The 20,965-nt window shown below is 46.6% G+C and overlaps 1 protein-coding gene across 2 annotated transcripts in view; it reads left to right on the top strand.

Annotated features, from left to right (window-relative positions):
* The window catches only part of LOC122365971 (polycystic kidney disease protein 1-like 2), a 91,185-nt gene that overhangs the window by 47,461 nt on the left and 22,759 nt on the right, over positions 1-20,965 (top strand). For both annotated transcript variants that reach the window (XM_043337670.1, XM_043337669.1), the window contains one exon: positions 6,080-6,668. The gene's annotated coding sequence lies outside the window, so the exon portion shown is untranslated. The remainder of the gene's footprint in view (positions 1-6,079; positions 6,669-20,965) is intronic.

Here is a 20,965-nt window from a genome sequence, read left to right on the forward strand (position 1 = left end):
GACCGATCACTTTGAAACTGTCTGCGTGTGACAAGGGTAACAAGATATGGGTACAAAGTGTATTGTCTCATATTTTTTTTTATATTTGTGACTTGGTAAGGTCAACTGTGTGACCTCTTCATTATAAGTCAATGGGAGAAAATACAACTCGTCCGGATTTGCGGCAAAATGATCCCAAACAACTACCTAAAACATGCAAAGAGTAGCACTGGCAGGTCATTTACGTCGACTGGTGTCGCAGTGACTTGCGCATTGAGCATTACAGGTCACGTGACGTCATCAGAGGTCACCAACAGTCATGTCACCAACAAAGGTCAACCAAAGGTACTACCTGTCAGACATAACACTGCACTTCAGGACTTAAAACTGATAAAACATAGGAACCTAATAGAGGTTGGTAGCGGAGTTGCGGAGTTGCGGAGTTGCGAGTTGCGGTTTTACGATCTGCAAAATAGTTTCGGAGTTGCGATTGCGCTTTGGGTACCTTAGGTTGCGGAAGGTAGCGGTAGCGGTTTCCAAATTTCGGTAGCGGTGCCCACCTCTGACAGTTTCCTAATCCTTTCTGATGTTAGAAGTGGGAATATTGGATGAATACGTGCCTCTGCTATCGGTTTTCAACTCAGCAGTGACCTGACCTTGTCATGTGACTCTTGCTCTGAGTAGGAGTCGATTCACAGACGGGTTCACATGGTAGTTTTCGTCTAAGGCAGTTGCAAGAAAGGGATACAATCTTTCCTTTCGTGGTAAAATTGCATGGCGGCATCCACGGCGTCATGAGCCAGAAGCTGGTCTGCCAGCAGCTGGACATCAGTGATCAGCAGCAGCCAATTGCACATCTGCCTGAGGCGTAATAAGCTGGGACTTCGGTGGCAGACTCAGCCCGGTCGCGACCACAAAAGCCGCCCTTTTTCAAGTGGGGAGGAGACGGGATGAGAGTCATCAAGATAGCGGCAAGGAAACGGCACCAATCAATCCGCAAATTGACTCGAATTCTTACCAAGTAAGATAATAAGAGGTCCCATATCATGGTTCACCGCTACCCGCCCTTTAACTTGGATCTAGTGCCCTTCAAACTGGAAAAGACAACGAAACTGACACTGACGGGAAAACAACCAGTTCACCACCTTTCGCCTCACTTCAGATCGCGTCCACTGGTCGAAGAAAGATAACGGTGAGGTGGTCTGGTTGGATGGGTAGCCGTTTGAGCTGTATTATCCTTTGAACCGTCAAATCGGCCATGTATGGGCGGCCAGCCGCTCGAACTTGCTGGCCTTCGCCGCCGTCAAACATCCGGGTAATATCCAGATCTGAAGCATGTTCAGCTGCTTAGCAATGCTCCAATAGGACATAGTGTCACATAATACCGCCATCAGCGTCAAGTATTACCGGAGCAACATACTGGCCAATGAATGATTGGAGGCGCTCAACCAGACGGCATAGGAGGGCACGGTTTTTTAACGCGCACTGATGCCTGATTCAAGCCACGCTGTTTTCATGCGGGGCGGCGGCGGGCGCGCTACTTAAAAAGTCCCTGAAAGAATGGGAAGTGATTCCGATAGAACCTATTATCATTCTGGGCTAACGCTTATGACTTGGAAGAAGTCGCGATCCCAATTCAATCGAAAACCTGAGGGCTCTTGTTCAGCAGGTATGAAGGGTTAGCAGGTTCAGGTGGTATGAAGAGCCACCCGCCATAAGCATCGCTCAACCGTAGGCACAGGTTTAGACGGCGTTGGTCCGCATCAAAGCCAGTGTGCTGGAGAATCCATTGGCTGAAATGCTCCAGAACATAATCGCCACTGTGTTTTTATGAAAGGTGGCTACATGCTCAGTTAAAAGAAAAAGTACCAGATTGTTTTGCTTTTTAATTACAGCGGGAAGAAAGGTGTCCGGATAATTTCGTTACACCCCCTGTAATGTTCAAATGGTTGCTAAATTCGAAATCAGCTCCAAAAACTAGCCTAGAAACATGTAAAACTCGAAAAAGTGAACCGAGGTCATCAAAGGTCATTGAGCTGACCTGACCTTCAGGTGACTTTGACACCCACCCTAATGCATGGGACCAGCATCATATCACATGTTTCAACGCTTGAAGCCACGTGAAGACAGCAACCGCGCGGCTAATGCGAGCCGACATACGCCGAATCGCGATTCGGGCCAAACATGGTCTCGAGAAATAGGTCACAGGTCAAAGGTCATTTGGGTCAGGGTCATGAAATTTTTAGGGTAGGTGTAAAATTGATAAAATCGGGGGTATTGAAAGTTTCGTCGCGATCGGACGGTTTTTACGCGAGTTACTCACGAAAAACCGGTGGAGGGAAAAGCGCACCCAAAAAGGTAGAAATATGCACATGCGATATCCTATACTGCGAAAAAAGCTGCATCATTTTTGAACGTCGCCGACAAATTGTAATTACCCTAATCTCAGGCAGATGTATCGTAGAAAATCCCTCAAGTGAAATACACTACGGCGGAAATAAAATACCCTACGGCGGAGCTCGGTTGCAATTTGTAAATACGCCGCGGCCCGACGCACCACGCGTATTTGGAAATTCCGACCTCGACGAGCATCAGAAGCCACCTAACAGGCGTGTTCGAAACCGCAGGAGATGATGATGAACGGGTTTATCGAAACTTGATTGGATGAGCCTATCGGTAATAGCGATTTTAGTGTGTGCATTTATTGTTCATAGTGGTGTGAAATGTGGTTGGGGTACGACCGACAACCCGTCGGGGCGAATTTCGCACTGGGGTACTCAAAATTTGAAGAATTTAAGACGTTTCCATAAGTTTTGAAGGTATGGATAAGTTCTAAAAATCCGGTTCTCCTTATCCGGGTCATTAACTCCATATGGTCCAAGAAAGCTGGCACACTACCTTTAACATGGGGTTTGAGTTGAGATAGCCAAGTTTGCGGCGAGGTTCAGAAACCACTATCTATCTAGGTTGCAACCCCCGCGGCCTCTTGGTGTTGAAGAAATTCGTTCCCTTCATTTGAAAATGGGCCTTGCGCAAGGCCCTATCTTCAACATGGAGCGACCGTTAGTGTGACGTCACCTCGTTTAGTCATTCGATTTAAATGGGTTTGTTCGTTGAAAAATCGCTTAAAACTTGGTCTGAACTTTGTTGTGGTGCCTACAGAGTAAAAAGAATCAGCTTTATGACAGTGATGTGGCCTGGGGAAGGAGGCAGTTTTGGGCTGTGACGTCACATATTTGAAAGTTTGTGTTTGGAATATGGGAAGTCTAAGATGTTTAATGAAAAATAAATGCCAGAACCGTGTTCCTGGTCATCCAATCTATAAAGTCGGGCACAATTTAACTGGTTTTAACAACATTTTAGAAGGTGGGATACTTCCTTTAACCCTCGCCCTGGCAGGGGGTCGATGCGACCCCCCCCCCCTAAGGTTTTTCGAAGATAGCGTAAAAACGGCGGCGCGCAGCGCCGCCAAATTTGGCACAGCCTATGGGGCCTAAATTTGGCACAGCCTATGGGGTCGATGCGACCCCCCCCTAAGGTTTTTCGAAGATAGCGTAAAAACGGCGGCGCGCAGCGCCGCCAAATTTGGCACAACCTATGGGGCAACCTTTTTACATATGACCTGAAAATTTCAGGTCCGGGTGACGTTGGGTCAGTTCACCAGGTCAGAAAAACCGGCACAAGGTCATGGTCAAATTTCAATTTTCTCTTTGCACCTGTCCAACTCACAGTTTTCGACTGATTTCCTTCAAACTTTCAGGATGTGCTAAGTTCACCGAGTTGTATAACATATAGTCCGGCTTTTTTGAGGTCACTGACCTGAGGTCAGTTAGAGGTCATTACGTCGTAATGTTAAGCCTATGGGAAAATACTAAATTAGGAAAATACTGGAGATATCCGCTTCGTTCTATCACTTTTGTGCTTTGAAACCATGGTACTTAACAGCGGGTCACTTGGTGCTTCTTTGTTTGGTGTACTTATCCATGGGTCAGGTCAAATGAGGTCAACTAAGGTCAAATGACGTTTTTGCAAATAACTTGGCACATAATGACGCTAGAGCTTAAAAAATGGTACCATTGTGTTCCTGGTGATCTGCCGAATCGAATGATATGCGATATGATGCAATTTGGTTAACTTGCACTTAATTTATTAATTTAAGTTTACTTAAAATTTAAGAAAAACTTTAAGTACACTTAAGAAAGCTAAAAAGTATATCGTTCGACGCGCCTTGACGTGCTGAGGTCACTGGTGCTTTTCTTTTTTCTCTATCTTAATTAGATCAAAAGTTATAAGCGAAAAACCTTTGACCTGTTTTTAGCGAAATTTTTACATTTATACCCCCAAAACCCCCCTAAATATTGACCTAGAGCAACCAAATTTGCACAGGGGCGAGAACTCTAGGGGGCCCGCCTACCTACCTAATTTGGTGTTTCTAGGTGCCATAGGAGCCAATCGCGAGGGGGGGTCGCATCGACCCCCCCCCCCTGCCAGGCCGTGTTATGAAAAATGCCCTGCCAGGGCGAGGGTTAAGTATTTACCTAGCGGCCGCCATCTTATCTTATATCGTTTTTCGTATATTTTGTCCTACATTTAAGCCCATCGTGAACATGTGAACACAGTTACAAGTTTGTCCCCAACAGTTGTAATCTTGTTAACCCATTTACGCCCTTCGTTGCGTTTTCGCAACGCAAGCAAGCGTCGACGTGATCGAAGCTTGAGAAGTGTGTAAAAGAGGCTCACCGATGAGACAAGTTTCAGCGTGTGTAGCATGGTTGTGCGCATGATGCTACGCAGTTACAAGTCTGTGCGGCCGGTTAGTTACTGCCTAGAGCTCCCAGAGGGAAGTCGAAGGTTTTGTGAGTGATGACGTCACGAAAACCAAGATAAGTAGGCTAAGTGCTTAACCCTCGCCCTGACAGGGGGGTTCGATGCAACCCTCCCCCCAAGGTTTTTCGAAGATAGCGTAAAAACGGCGGCGCTGCCAAGGTTGGCACAGCCTATGGGGCAACCTTTCTACATATGACCTGAAAATTTCAGGACCGGGTGACCTTGGGTCAGGTCACCAGTTTAGAAAAACAGGTACAGGTCAGATGACCTGGTCAGGTCACCAGGTCAGAAAAACCGGTACAAGGTCATGGGTCAAATTTCAATTTTCTTCATGCACCTGTCCAACTCACAGTTTTGGACTGATTTCCTTCAAACTTTCAGGATGTGTTTAGTTCACCGAGTTTTATAACATATAGTTCGTTTTTATGTCACTGACCTGAGGTCAGTTAGAGGTCATTACGTCGTAATGTTCTTAGCCTACGGGAAAATATTCAATTCGGAAAATACTGGAGATTTCCGCTTCGTTCTATCACTCTTGTGCTTTGAAACCACAGTAGTTAACAGCATGTCACTTGGTGCTTCTTTATTTGGCGAACATATCCATGGGTCAGATCAAATGAGGTCAACTGAGGTCAAATGACGTTTTTGCCAATAACTTGTAACACAATGACGCTAGAGCTTAAAAATGGTGTCATTGTGTTCCTGGTGATAAGCCGTATCGAATGATATGCGATATGATGCAATTTGGTTAATTTGAATTTAATTAATTAATTAAAGTTTCCTTAATAATTAGGAAAATTTTAAGTACACTTAAGCACAACGCGCCTTGACGTGCTGAGTTCACTGGTGCTTTTCTTTTCGCTCAATCTTGATTAGATCAAAAGTTATAAGCGAAAAACTTTTGACCTGTTTTTAGAGAAATTTTTACATTCATACCCCCCAAAACCCCCCTAAATTTTGAACGAGCAACCAAGGGTGAGAACTCCAGGGGGCTAACCTACCTACCAAATTTGGTGTTTCTAGGTGCCATAGGAGCCAATCGCGAGGGGGGTTGCATCAACCCCACCATGCAACCCCCCCCCTGCCAGGTCGTGTTATGAAAAATGTCCTGCCAGGGCGAGGGTTAAAGGTTCCATGGGTCATTCTTTTCCGGACACCCTGCAATGAAAAACTCGTCTGAAAGTGTTACACATACCTTAACCTACATGACAAGGGGATTCAAGAATATGTCCCAACAGCCTGATGCTGACATGAAGTCTGTTTTTTTTTTCAGGGAAAGTTCCGAAAGCTTCTCACCGGGAAGATTGATTTTGCTCTGCAAGGGCCAACTCAAGTAATTTTGACATTTCGTGATGTGTTCGGCATGTTGCGAAGTGAAGAAGACCACCAATCGCTTCAGATTGCGTTCAATGAGCAGACGATCGAAGTGCACGTCATAAGAAACGGGTATCGTGACATGAAACAATTGGTGACTGTGCCCATGGAAAAAGGATACCTAAATCCACACAAGTATCACGGGTTTCGGGTAATTGGATTGTATGAACGAAAAGTAAGCTCTTTCCATCTACAAGACCTGCACGAAATTCGCCCTGATTCGAGGGGCGACCCCCTGTGGTCACATAGATTTCGAAATGAACGTTTGCTTATCACTCGAATCCACTTTCGTCCCATCGATCCAACTTACTTTGTTGACAAACATGTCATCGTGGACTGTGTACCAAGCTACGACAAATGTGCTGGTGAAAATCCGTGTTATAACGGGGGAACGTGTGTCAACAACAAATGCATTTGCAGTCTGGAGTTCAAAGGAGAAAACTGCTCTGAGAATCATTGTCCGACGGACAAGCCACCCTGCTTTAACGGTAAGTAGTAGGCAGCACATTTTCCAGAACTTGCCCAATGTCAGACGACAAGCAAGCGCAAAGAGCCAAGCTATAGTCCTTTCAAAACGGAAAAATATGCAGTTGTATCGCTACCTGGCCTGTAACGCTGTGAAGTTTAAAGGGACCCTCCCACCTTTAAAAGTTCTTGAATTGGTCTAAAAGTGATGTCGTTTCGTTGAGAAAGATCAACCACGAATATCCACGAAATTTCACCGAACAATTTGCACCGGTTTTCAAGATATTGCACTTTAACTTTTGTTTACTTTTTGGGTCTTCCGTTGTTCCTGTGACGTCATTTGGAAGCAATAATTTGGCACCATTGAAGTGCGGCACAAAACAGCATTTACCACCACGTTTTCCCAAGTGTTTTTGCACATGATTTAAAATCGTAGGAATGGCACTAAAGTCAGAAATTCAGAGGGGACATTCAAATGCATTAGCCCCTCTGAATCCAAAGTGCTGCAATTTTGAAATTAGATATTTTCGATTTAAGGCATTTCTCGATGTTGTGAGTCCCCAAACCGGTAATTGCAAGACAGGGACCTAGGGTGCGTTCAGAGAGCATGGAATATTCACCGTCCTCGGGAATATTCCCCGTGCAGCGAGCGAAGAGGCTTTTCGTGTGTAGTTTTCGTCTAGATCGTCGCAGCTGCGCCAGATTAGATCCCATGTTTTGTAGGGTTTCTCTGGCATAATTGTCGTTTATATGCAAGTGTTTTCCTGATGTGTCCAACATTGCTTGAAGTGTCATAAGTTAAATTTGGAAGAATTTTATCCAGAACATGGGGTTATTAACCCTCGCCAGGCGAGGGCCTTTTCCATAACACGGACGGCGAGGGGGCGGGGTTGGTACGACCCCCCCCCATCTGGTGATTGGCTCCTATGGCACTTAGAAACGCCAGGTTTACAGGGTAGTTCAGTCAATATGAGGTTTCGCACCCGTGAAAATTTGGTGACTCTAGATCAATATTTAGGGGGGTTTTGGGGAGAATAGGTACAAAAATTTCGCTAAAACATATTACAAGTTTTTTTTTCGCCTTTTCCTTTTTACTTAGAAAAGATAGAACAAAAATAAAAGCACCAGTGAACTTAGGACGTCCGTGCGCATCGGATGATATGCTTTGTTAATTCGCTGCACCAAACACGAATCCTACCCCGAAATGTATCCCGAAATGGAAACACCCTCAGTTTGTTTTACAATAGAAAAACACAATTCTAAAGAATAGTGTTTGTCTAATGAAGAAACAACCTTCGGGTACCAATTTAACCCTCGCCCTGGCAGGGCATTTTTCATAACACGACCTGGCAGTGGGGGGGGGGGGCGATGCGACCCCCCTCGCGATTCGCTCCTTTGGCACCTACTAGTTAACGCCAGACGCCTTGAGACCCTAATTTTTCGCGATTATTTTTAAATGCGTGGAATAATTTCAACCATATTTAGAAAGTAGCGGTTTCAAGACCTGCCGAAACTTTTTCTTCAAATACATTTTGTTGTCACTTAAATATTGGTGGCACTTGTCATTGACTCGTAATGTTAACTGTTTTTCCATCCTGGATAGAGGCTTTCATACGTCATATGACATTAGGCTCCGCCCACGACTGCAGCATTGACCCGTGCCCATCAGCGACCTCTGTACAAACGACACCCCTGCCATCTGTAAAGGACTATGCATTTCGCTGACGTTTCACGTGCTATGAATCAATTGCAGCAGACGGTCAAGTAAATGTTAGGCTCTTGTTGACTCTTGTAGGTATATGGGACCAAGAGGACCATCAATCCTCAATCTTCTACTCACACATGCTTCGAACAAACGTTAACGATTCCTAACAAATACGATTTTCGATGTACATAGGATATCTGTTTGGTGAAATACGAGCGAGCCTTATGATGTGAAGCGAAGGCAATTAGCTAATTATTGCGCAGGTCGATGGGTGCATAGCGATGTACAAATCAGGAGCTACTTGATGACATCCGACATCCCATTATCGCATTATCTGCAACACCATAGGCTTTAAATACGGGTGAATATTTCCTAACCTTATGTCAGTTATCCCTCGCCCGTATTGGTGTTTTTCCAGCCGCGAACGTATAAGGGGGGGTCCGTTGGACCCCCCCCTTGCCGTTTCGCCCCTGATCGAGCTAGAGCTTCGCGGAAAAAACGAGCGTGTTGCCCGTGACGAGAGGAAGCCGATGATACCCAATTTTAAGGTCCTAGGTCATTGGTTGACCTTGCAGGTCAGGTCAATGACCCCAAAGGCGGGAAAAACGGGGCCTCTTAGAACGTCGTAAAGTGTGGCTGCTATGGGTTTTTTCGGGGTGCTGATCACGAATATCATGTTAGTTTTGATCACAGATGATGTCTTTATGTATTTAGGCCAGGTCGGGTCAGGTCAGGTCAGGTCAACCAGTAAGGGTATTCGTAGTAGGTGGCAACCGCCTCTGACAGCTTCGTAACATGTTACAAAGGCACCAAAACTACTTCGTAAATGTTCATATGGTTGCTAAATTCGAATTCAGCTCCAAAAACTGGCCTAGAAACATGTAAAACTCGAAAAAGTGAACCGAGGTCATCAAAGGTCAATGACCTGACCTGACCTTCAGGTGACCTTGACACCCACCCTAATGCATGGGGGCAACATCATATCACATGTTTGAACGCTTGAAACCACGAAAAGACTGCAAACGCGCGGCTAATGTGAGCCGACATACGCCGAATCGCGATTCCAGCCAAACATGGTCTCGAAAAGTAGGTCACAGGTCAAAGGTCATTTGGGTCAGGGTCATGAAATTTTCAGGGTAGGTGTGAAATTGATGAACGCGAGGGTACTGAAAGTGTCGTCGCGATCGGCCGCTTTTTACGCGAGTTATTCGCGAAAAACCATGGGGGGTCCGTTCGACCCCCCCCCCCTATACGGGCGAGGGTTAAATGCCATCTGCCAGTCATTTGCAGCTTATAAAAAATAAAACAAATATCAGCGAACATATCAGCATTGTACAAGCAATGCACATTGAGCATTTATGGCTCCTCAGTCATCATGTCGCTCTTTGGGCACTGTCAGACAAGACGTTACGCACAACTCCACCGGCTTTCGGCACCGATCGACCGTCCCCGCTCCCCGCCACAGCGCGAGTGACCTCGCGCCGGCCCGAAACCGCCGCAGGCCAAGTCCACAGAGGCGGGGCTTAGCTGTGACGGCATAACGTATCACCGACTGACTGGTGATAGCCTCTACACGCCAGGTGAAAATCTTGCTCGAAATTTAACATTACGAGTCAATGAGAAGTGCCTGAAATATTGAAATGGCGACAAAATATCTAAATTGTAAAAGTTTCGGCAGGTCTTGAAACGGCTATGTCCTGAGCTTTGCTGAAATTCTTCCATGCATTTAAAAATAATCGCGAAAAATTAGGGTCTCAAGAGGTCTGGCGTTAAAGGTAGTGTGCCACCTTTGAAAGATTTCCCATTTTATTTTTCCTAGGATAAGAAGCTTCTGTTTTTACCTAATATCGCAAAAAAATCAAAAATGGGCCTGGAATAGTGCCTTTTTCGCCTAAAAGTTTATCGGTTTTTCGATATGTATAATAACTGTAGTGGGCTGAACTGCAAACAGGCGTCGGCAACAATCGCGAATGCGGCGCACATGTGACAATAAGCAAAGGTCATTATAGAGTTACGACGTACGGGAATGAGTTATCAGCTGTCTAATCGTAGACAACACAATGTCGAGCCTTAAACTGTAAGCCTGTATTGGTATTGTTTCTTTTATTTGGCTGTCGAACATTATTTATGGTTTGAAATATGATTTTATGTAAAATAATTGATATGAAAAAGCCGTCTCGTTATGACCCCATTTCACCACACGCAAGTGGCAGAAATGACAATGATCAGCTGACGCATTTTTCTTGGCCAAAGTCAGAGCGCGCGGCCCGACGCACCACCACCGCACCACAAAGTATGAGCAGAAGCCGCGCCCAAAGCCAGGGCCCCGGTAACGTGAGGTAGCCGAGTCGGGGCAGCGTGCGCTGACCCAAGCCGGGGCCGCAGCTTTGGGCGCGGTCTACCGCATCCCCGCGGGCAGCCCCGGGCTATCACATGGCACCGGGAGGACGCGCGGCCCCGGCTTGGGTCAGCGCACGCTGCCCCGACTCCGCTACCTCACGTTACCGGGGCCCTGGCTTTGGGCGCGGTCTACCGCACCACCTAACAGGCGTGTTCGAAACCGCAGGAGATGATGATGAACGGGTTTATCGAAACTTGATTGGATGAGCCATAGATAACATGAACTACCTGGATTGGACACTCGTTTTTGGCGCGAAAAATAAGAGGCCACTTTGGCCTCTTATTTTTAATGACGGATTTTTAATAAGTATTTTAACCCTCGCCGGACCTATTGGTTTTCAACATACGCGCCGGCCGAGGGGGGGGGGGGCGGGTAAGACCCCCCCTCGCCGTTTCGCCCCTGGTGGAGCTAGCGCGTCGCGGAAAAAACGAGCGTGTGCGCCGTTACGAGACGCAGAGATTGGTACCCGATTTTAAGGTCCTAGGTCAACCGGTGACCTCTGAGGTCAGGTCAAGTGCCCCAGGGTACGGTTCAGTTTTTGGTGAATAACTTCGCAAAAAACGGCCGCAGAGCGCCGATTTTGGCAGCATCGTGTTCGCCTCGCTCAGGCGCGTCGAATGATATACTTTTTGTCCGGGTCAGGTCAACTTGGGGTGTTGACCTCAGGTCAAGGTCAGGTCAGCACCCCCAGGTCACGAAGTTGGTCGAAAGAGGTCATGTCGCATATCATTCGATTCGTCAGGCCTTCCTGAGTCCATTGGTGCCTTTCCCGACTCGCTAGCTCAATTTGATCAAGAGTTATTGACGAAAAACTAATTTGACCTTGATGACGTCATAAATGTCGTCACGCAAGGTCAAAATTGCAAAAGTGACGCATCTAACCTTGCAAGGAGTGCATCAAATCACGATTCTGTGTGCTTGAGATAGTTGGAGATCGTTCCCGGCGCCAGAATAGCAGTTTGAGTTTTTCCCCATTGACTTATAATGGTGAGGTCACGAAAATGACCTGACCTCATATGACCTTTAGGAAAAATCCGAGATATACAAGTTGTGGGACTCATAATGGATACTAGATCCTGCAAGTTTCATTTCCCTGTGACATCTCCTCTGGCAGTGAGGGCGTTGCGAAGTTGCGACATCTGAAGACCGTGCAGAGGTTCACTTATGACGTCATAGGTCAGTGACCTGACCTGATCCAAAAATGCGGTTGGTGTCAAAAGATCCGGCTTGGATCAAAGGTCAGGTATGCCAAGTTTCAGCTCTCTATCGCCAGCGAGTTCGGAGCTATCGCGAAAAAACCCTATGGGGGGGGCGGCACCCGCCCCCCCCCCCCTCGGCCGGCGAGGGTTAAGAGGCTGATATCTCAGCAACCGCTGGGCCGATTCGCCTGCGGTCTTTTTTGTTGGGTAGCTCCATCCTTTTTGCCCCGCAATTCACTTATCGTGGTGCGTTCATGGGTGACCGTCGTGGTACGTGGCACGTGAAAAGTTGGGGTGTTCAAGTCGTTCAGCTGGAGTAACTATTTTGAGAGGCTTAATCTCAGTAACCACTGGGGCGATTGACTTGCGGTAACTTTTGTAGAGTAGCTGTATCCCTTCTAACAAACATTGGATACTCATGATGCACGTGAGTGACCCCCGCTGCACGTGCGAAGTGCAAAAAACAGAAGAGGCGTTAAATTTGTTCCCATTTCAGTAACTCAGCAACTACTGGGGCGACTTCGCTGAAACTTGGCATGCATGTAGGCACCCACAGGGCAATGCCCGCCGTCAAAGACATCCGTATGTCATGGTTGGGGTGCTATTGCACGTGCGCACGTGCAGGGGTCGCTTCCAGATCTCGAGAACGGCTGGACCGATGGCGCTCAAATTTGGTACACGATTAGAGACCGGCGAGAAGGGTGCCATGCAAAAGTCAGCTGGGACCCATATTGCACGTGCGCACGTGCAGGGTGCCGCTTCCAGATCTCGAGAACGGCTGGGCCGATTGCGCTCAAATTTGGCACCTCGCAAGAGACCAGTAAGTAGAGTGCCGTGCACCGGTGAGGTTGTAGCTCTGCGCGTGCTCACGTGCTCACGTGCACACCCCTCTGTCATATCTCAGAAACGGACTGACCGATTGCAATGAAATTTGGTGTGTGATTGGATGCTGAATGTGTATGAGTTTTTCTAAGTCGATGAAGGTGAGGTAATGCACGTGCGCACGTGCAGGGGTCGCCTCCAGATCTCGAGAACGGCTGGACCGATTGCGCTCAAATTTGTCACACGATTAGAAACCGGCGAGAAGAGTGCCTTACCAAAGTCAGTTGGGACCCATATTGCACGTGCGCACGTGCAAGGTGCCGCTCCCACATCTGAAGAACGGCTGTGTCGATTGCGATCATATTTGGCACATCGCAAGTGACCAGTTGGTAGGGTGCCGTGCACCGAAGAGCCTGTAGCTCTGCGCGTGCTCACGTGCGCAGGTGCACACCCATCTGTCATATCTCAGGAACGGACGGACCGATTACAATGAAATTTGGTGTGTGATTGGATGCTGACCGTGTATGAGTTTTTCTAAGTCGCGAAGGTGTGCTTATGCACGTGCGCACGTGCACGAGCACACCCAACATTAACAGCTTAAAAACTGGAAGGCCGATTTCGATCAAATTTGCCGTGCGATTAGGGGATAAGACAACAAATTGCATTGACTGTGTGCATCAGAATAAGTGTGAATATGCACAACCCAATTTTTAGAGCTGACAAAACGAGCACGCTGGTGGTGATCAGATTCGGTTCATAATCGATAGCGTACCTCGCTCAGGCTGGGTAGTACGGTCAGGTCAGGTATATACCTGACCTGACTGAAATCCCCAGTCTGAGCGAGCTACGCTATCGATTATGACCCGAATCTGATCACCACCAGCCTCTGCCCGTTTTTCAGCTCTAAAAATGGATTGTGCACCTTCATATGTGCATACTCACACCCATTCTGATGCACACAGTCAATGCATTTGTTACCTTATCCCTTAATCGCACGGCAAATTTGATCGAAATCTGCCTTCAGCTTGTTAATGTTGGGTGTGCACTTACGCACATGCATATTCAGTGCTGGAGCATACATTAAATGCACTTTGTTATTTCCCAATCGCACACCAGCTTTTACTGAGATCGGCTAGTCCGTTTTTAGCTGTAAATATGGGGTGTGCGGTGTGCACGCGCGCACGTGCTTTAGCACAACTTCGTCGACTTAGAAAAACTCAAACACGGTCAGCACCCATTCACACACAAAATTTCATTGTACTCGGTCAGTCCATTCCTAAGATATGACAGATGGGTGTGCACGTGCGCACGTGAGCACGCGCAGAGATACAGGCTCCTCGGTGCACGGCACCCTACCAACTGGTCTCTTGCGGTGTCCCAAATATGATCGCAATCGACACAGCCGTTCTTCAGATGTGGGAGCGGCACCTTGCACGTGCGCACGTGCAATATGGGTCCCAACTGACTTTTGCACGGCACCCTTCTCACCGGTCTCTAATCGTGTACCAAATTTGAGTGCAATCGGTCCTGCCGTTCTCGAGATCTGGAAGCGACCCCTGCACGTGCGCACGTGCAATAGCACCCCAACCATGACATACGGATATGCATTGCCCGGTGGGTGCCTACATGCATGCCAAGTCTCAGCGGAATCGCCCCAGTAGTTGCTGAGTTACTGAAATGGGAACAAATATAACACCTCTTCTGTTTTTTGCACTTCGCACGTGCAGCGGGGGTCACTCACGTTCATCATGAGTATCCAATGTTTGTTAGAAGAGATACAGCTACTCTACAAAAGTTACCCCAAGTCAATCGCCCCAGAGGTTACTGAGATATAGGCCTCTCAAAATAGTTACTCCAGCAGAACGACTTGAACACCCCAACTTCTCACGTGCCACGTGCCACGACGGTCACCTGAATGCACTACGATAAGTGAATTGCGGGGCAGAATGGATGGAGCTATACCCAACAAAAAAGACCGCAGGCGAATCGGCCCAGCGGTTGCTGAGATATCAGCCTCTCAAAATACTGATTAAAAATACGTCATTAAAAATAAGAGGCCAAAGTGGCCTCTTATTTTTCGCGCCAAAAACGAGTGTCCAATCCAGGTAGTTCATGTTATCTATGGATGAGCATATCGGTAATAGCGATTTCAGTGTGTGCATTTATTGTTCATAGTGGTGTGAAATGTGGTTGGGGTACGACCGACAACCCGTCGGGGCGAATTTCGCACTGGGGTAGGGGAGAGTGGGGAAAGATGCCCAGGGTTTTACTATGTCATATCTTATTCGAAAATGACGATCGGAAAGCAAAAACTTGGAGTTTCAACCGAAGCCGACATCATTTTTCTCCAAAAATATCACACTTTCGTGCCTGAAATATGATAACTTTTTTTGCTATTAAGCATTTTCCTGAAGAAGTGAAAGGGGGCATCTTACCCCACAGGGTGGGAAAGACGCCCCCTGCATGGTGTGTCAAAAGTGGAAATAGCCGCCCGGCTTTAGTTCGCCAGCCTTGTCAATAGATGGCAGTACCACAATATGGGCAGCGGATCGAGCAATTGACGTCAAATTTTCGGTATCTGCTAAGAATTGAATGGCAGATGTTTTCATGCAAGAATCAAGTAAATCGGTCCACAACTTTTCTAGCAACAGAGATATGAAGTCAAACACCCTGCCAGAGCGGCGGCCGGCCGCAGCCGTTACGCGCCGCCTGGGAGGCTGGCGGCGCTGAACGGTTCCTAATTGGCACTGCACTAAAACCTGTTAACTGCTTGGAATAGTTATTATAACAAAATTTTCATTCAAGTGAGGAATAACCAAGGGCAGGAAGTATGTATGCTTGTGTGCGTACTATGTACAGGGTGGGGCAGCATAATCGGGAATGCTTTTTGGGCTCTGGTCATGAGTAGGCATGGCATTATTTTGATAAATTATATCATGGCAATGAAACGCCCAAAAGTTGTGCATCATCTGACATGACTACATCCATGAGCATGCAACTTCCTGGAAAAGAGCAGCAAAATAGTTCGACGGTGCTCCAAGTGCTTTGCGCGCGCCCATAGACACTAATGTTAAACGAGTAAAACAAGAACATTTTGTTTAAAACAATGCCATTCCACGTAAAGGTTGCTGGACAGGTCAACGTGTTATCACGGACGATAAGGATTGTGTGGGGATACTTAGGACAAAAAGTTAACGTAATCGTCGTAAAATAACTCTTAGCAGAGGACATACAAGATGACTCACTTGAATATAAGGAAGAAGCTCTTGAGCATATTAAAAAGAAACAATGTTCAAAACTTCAGCGACCAAAAATCTTATCACCGACTGGAATACGATAAAAAAGAATGGCATGCCATATAGGGGATTGTATCGAGAATATTGCAGCGGTCATGCAAAGTAAACATCCTGTTGAGGTGATGGACCTATGGGTGGTCTTCAAGGGAGGTGCACGTGGTGCACCCTACTTCATCGAGCCCGGATAAAACGAGCACCTCTGGTAAATACATCCACACTCTGGCAGACTCACGTGGAGTCGTCGGAAGAGAGGATCACTGACGGTCCAGATCACGTCTTACGAGGACTCTGTCCGTGCTGGTACTGCAGTGAGGACGACATGTTATTGTGTAGGGCACCTCCACCTGAGATGAACCAAAAACTTCTGGTCCTTCAACTCCGCCGATTTAAATCCGACCAAATTCTTTATATGGAGCGTTTTTTGGTAGAAGTTTAATGAACAACTTATCATCAGTAAAAACGGTCTTCAGTGCAAGGTACGAAGCTGATGGGCGATCATGGACAAGCAGGAGGCTGCACGTGCATGCGCGTGCTTTTGGACCCGCCTTGAGAAGGTCATCGACGCGAAGGGCGGTCAAATAGGATGAGGGATAGGTAAAAGGTGACCGATTGATGGGATGTTGTTAAAATAGTGCTTGGAGCTATATTTTTAAATTCATGACCAAATAATCCCGTTTGATATTTATTCCCGATTATGCTGCCCCACCCTGTAAGGCCAAGAAACTGCATTAGCAGATACTCGCTAATATTAGATCCAGCCAAGTCCAAACGCATTCCAGGTGATGTGTTTCTGATGGGTCAACAATATTTATCGTTCGAGGGCGGATACAGTTTTAACAATACAAAAAATATTTTTGCACAGCTCTATTCCTTAAATAATTCTCTTCAACGCCTCATTCCTAGTTAAGCGAATTAGCCCACCCTGGTTGAATAAATAAGGCGATTTCGCCACAAGGTCGGGGAAAACCGACCGAAAACGGCCGCGTTCAACGTTAATTTGGGCATGCAGACTCTTAAAAACTCGCGTTGGGCGGGCAGGGTTTCCCAGGTATTGGCTCCAAAACACCGTATTCGGCTCCCGAATACGTCCAAGTGACCCGCCTCGTTCCTAGTTAAGCTCTAATTAGATCAAGTGACTCATAGGGAGCGAAAAAGCGACAAAAAGCATGAATTTCCCTGTGGCGGCGGGCTGCCGGGTTGCCAGACGGCGCACCGGCTATTTCCACTTTTGACACACCATGGGCGTTGGGTAAGATGCCCCCCTGCACTATAAGTGACATAAATGGGCACGTGAATCGCCTGAACGAATCAGCAGTCCCTTCGAGCCACAGTAGACACCAAACGTCATCGTAGGGCCCTCAAAAGTAGTCGTAAGGGGCTTCAGAGGTCATCGCTAGGGCCATCATAGTCCAGCGCGGCCAAACAAGCCTCCGTGGTGGCGTTCGGAGACCACTGTGGGGCCCTTATAGGTCTTCATGATGCTTGAGGGCCCTCGAGCCTATCGTGGGGACCTCAGATGCCAGCGCGGCCCGTGGAGCCAGCGTGGGAGCCCTCAAAGGATGTCGTGAGGGGCCCTGGAGCCAATAATGGGGCCCACAGAGGCCGTCGTGAGGGCTCTCAGAGTCAGATGTCGCTGTGTGGGCCGAGAGACCGGCATGGGGAGCACCCGACCGTACTGGACTCTTAATAGTCCCAGATCGGCTTTTGCCTCTAATCACAAGTATGTAATAAATGATTTGACGGGATGCTTGAAGGACAGCCTACGAATTAAGGGGGGCGTCTTTCCCCATCAGGACAGGTGGCATCTTACCCCAAGGTACCGAAGTAACATTAAATCAGTACAATTTGTTAGCCATAAAACTACACCCTGAAACAAACTGTTTGGGACACAGTACACGCATGTTAATGTATCACGACTATAGCAAGGGACGCAAAAATAATCTACCTTCTTTGATATTTACAATGTTTTGACACCAAAATATTTTTTGAAAGCAGCAAATAAAAAACATGCAATCACCAGCCAGCCGTTGCCCAACTGAGCTTCGCAATTTTTTGTGCAATTAACAAGGCAGGCTTCCGCTTTACGCTAAGAACATTAATTTCCAGGTTCGATTCTTTGTTTCGCCGCTAGAGGGGGTGGGGCGTCTTTCCCACCCTGGGCATCTTACCCCACTCTCCCCTACTCAAAATTTGAAGAATTTAAGACGTTTCCATGAGTTTTGAAGGTATGGATAAGTTCTAAAAATCCGGTTCTCCTTATCTGGGCCATTAACTCCATACGGTCCAGGAAAGCTGGCACACTACCTTTAACAGGAGAAACACCAAATTTGTTTCTAGGTGCCAAAGATGTTTTCGCTTATAACTTTTTATCTAATTAAGATAGAGCAAAAAGAAAAGCACCAATGAACTTATCACGTCAAGGCGCGTCGAATGATATACGCTTTTGATTGCTTAAGTGTACTTAAAAAGTTAAGTACATCTTAAGTACAAATTAAGTCTTAAGAATGGTTGAAATGCTTAATGTTGCATATCATTCGACTCGGCTCTTCAAGGGGAATAGAATGATACGAATTTGTAAGCTCCATCTTTATTATGTGACAAGTTATTGGCACAAACGTCATTTGACCTCAGTTGACCTCATTTGACCTGACCCATGGATAAGTACGCCAAACAAAGAAGCACCAAGTGACATAATGTTAAGTACTGAGGTTTCAATTCAAAGCACAAAAGTGATAGAACGAAGCGGATACCTACAGTAATTTCCTAATTGAATATTTCCCCATAGGCTTACCATTAGGGGGAAGACGGAGAACACCGACAAATGCCCTCGCCCTGGCAGGGCATTTTTCATAACACGACCTGGCAAGGGGGGGGGGGGTCGATGCGACCCCCCTCGCGGTTGGCTCCTATGGCACCTACAGGGTGTTTCACTAAAAGTGTCAAAAAGTAAATGCTTATTAAAGATATATAGAATATGCAAATCACGTGGCTGCGCACGTGGCTTTGTTGCAAATTTTTGGACATTTATTATTTATCCATTTAAGATATATTTTACACTCATACGGAGCGAGGGCAGGAGGCCAAAGTCACTAGTCATTTTTTCCTTATGCAGAACAGGAACAGTTATTTACACCGCAACAGGAGGGGTGAATTACACTTATGTACATTTGGTGCCAACAGAAACATTGAAACCGTATGCCGACTTTTCAGGAAACTTTTTACTCTCTCACCTCGCTACGTTCCAGATTATAAAAGTTTCAAAGGGCTTGTTGAGAGGTTTAAAAGGGTTCCTTCGATGCCGGTTCCAGTCCAAAAAATGCGGGGTTGCCCCCACCTCTCGGCGGAAACCGTTGAGAAGGTCAGGGTCTTTTTGAGGGCCTTTGAAGATAACAAGAAGCTAATTCCAACATCAGAAATAGCCAGGGCCTTACAAGTTATTCAAATCAACCACTGTAACGGCTGTAGCCACCAGGAACTGACTGGACCAGAAGCTCCTGGACCGAATAATCAGCTGCCTCGCCGCCCGCCCCTGGCCAGCGCGAAGCCTCGATCTGTCACCGCTAAGCCTCTGGTTTGGTCAGTGACTCAGTAGCTCTCGCAGAGCTGAGGAAGACTCAAGTCGCATCACTTCGGGAGCTGAAGAGCACAATTCAAGGCTTTGCCGACAGTCTGGACGCTGAAGATGAAAACGGGCTGTGAGGCACCTCCGGACACGTGCCGAAACGGTGCATCAAAGAAGGGGCAGATGTGTGGAATAGGTTTGAGTGACGGTGATATCGTTTTTATATATTCAAATGTCCAACAATTGCGGATAAAATGATATGCAAATTTCCTTAGAAAACATTGTTATTATGTGCATTATGACCTTTTACTTTTTGACATTTTTAGTGAAACATCCTGTAGAAACACCAAATTTGGTAGGTAGGTGGGTTCCCTGGAGTTCTCGCCCCTGTGCAAATTTGGTTGCTCTAGGTCAATATTTAGGGGGGGGGGGTTAGCGTTTGAATGTAACAAAATTCGCTGAAAACAGGTCAAAAGTTTTTCACTTATAACTTTTGATCTAATTAACATAGAGCAAAAAGAAAAGCACCAGTGAACTCAGCACGTCAAGTCGCGTCGAATGATTTACTTTTTAGCTTGCTTAAGTGTACTTAAAATTTTCTTAATTATTAAGTAAACTTTAATTAATTAATTAATTTCAAATTAACCAAATTGCATCATATCGCATATCATTCGATTCGGCTGATCACACGAAATACAATGACACCTTTTTTTAGCTCTAGCGTCATTATGTCCCAAGTTATTGGCAAAAACGTCATTTGACCTCAGTTGACCTCATTGGACATGCTGTTACGTACTGTGGTTTCAAAGCACAAAAATGATAGAACGAAGCGGATATCTCCAGTATTTTCCGAATTGAATATTTTCCCGTAGGCTTAACCCGCGCCCCGCTGGGCTATTCAGCCATACGCGCCCTGCTGGGGGGGGGGGGCAGATTCTGCCCCCCCTGTCTAACTTCCGAACCAATGGTCGTAGAAAGACGGGGAAAACGGCAATCGAAAGCTCTCAACAAGGCGGATCTTAAGAGCCCAAATTTTTTTGCTTAAGTAGGTCAGAGGTCAGGTCAAGGTCAGGTCAAGGGTACAAAATGCAAGTTTCTACAGTATCGGCCTTGCACCGTAGTTGCCGAAGAATGGACTGAGACTGATTGCCCAAAACGTGTTCTTAGACTACCAAGACAATATTCGTTGCACACAATGTCATTCAAAGGTCAAGGTCAAGGTCAGGTCAGGTCAGGTCAGGTCACCAAAAACAAAATATAGAAAAGGGCATGTGCGACACATGTTTTATGGGTCATTTTACTCATGGAATTCAATAGGCACACTCAATAAGTGAC

The sequence above is a fragment of the Amphibalanus amphitrite genome, unplaced genomic scaffold, assembly GCF_019059575.1.
Source record: "Amphibalanus amphitrite isolate SeventyFive unplaced genomic scaffold, NRLGWU_Aamphi_draft 000775F_arrow, whole genome shotgun sequence".
Lineage (NCBI taxonomy): Eukaryota > Metazoa > Arthropoda > Thecostraca > Balanomorpha > Balanidae > Amphibalanus > Amphibalanus amphitrite.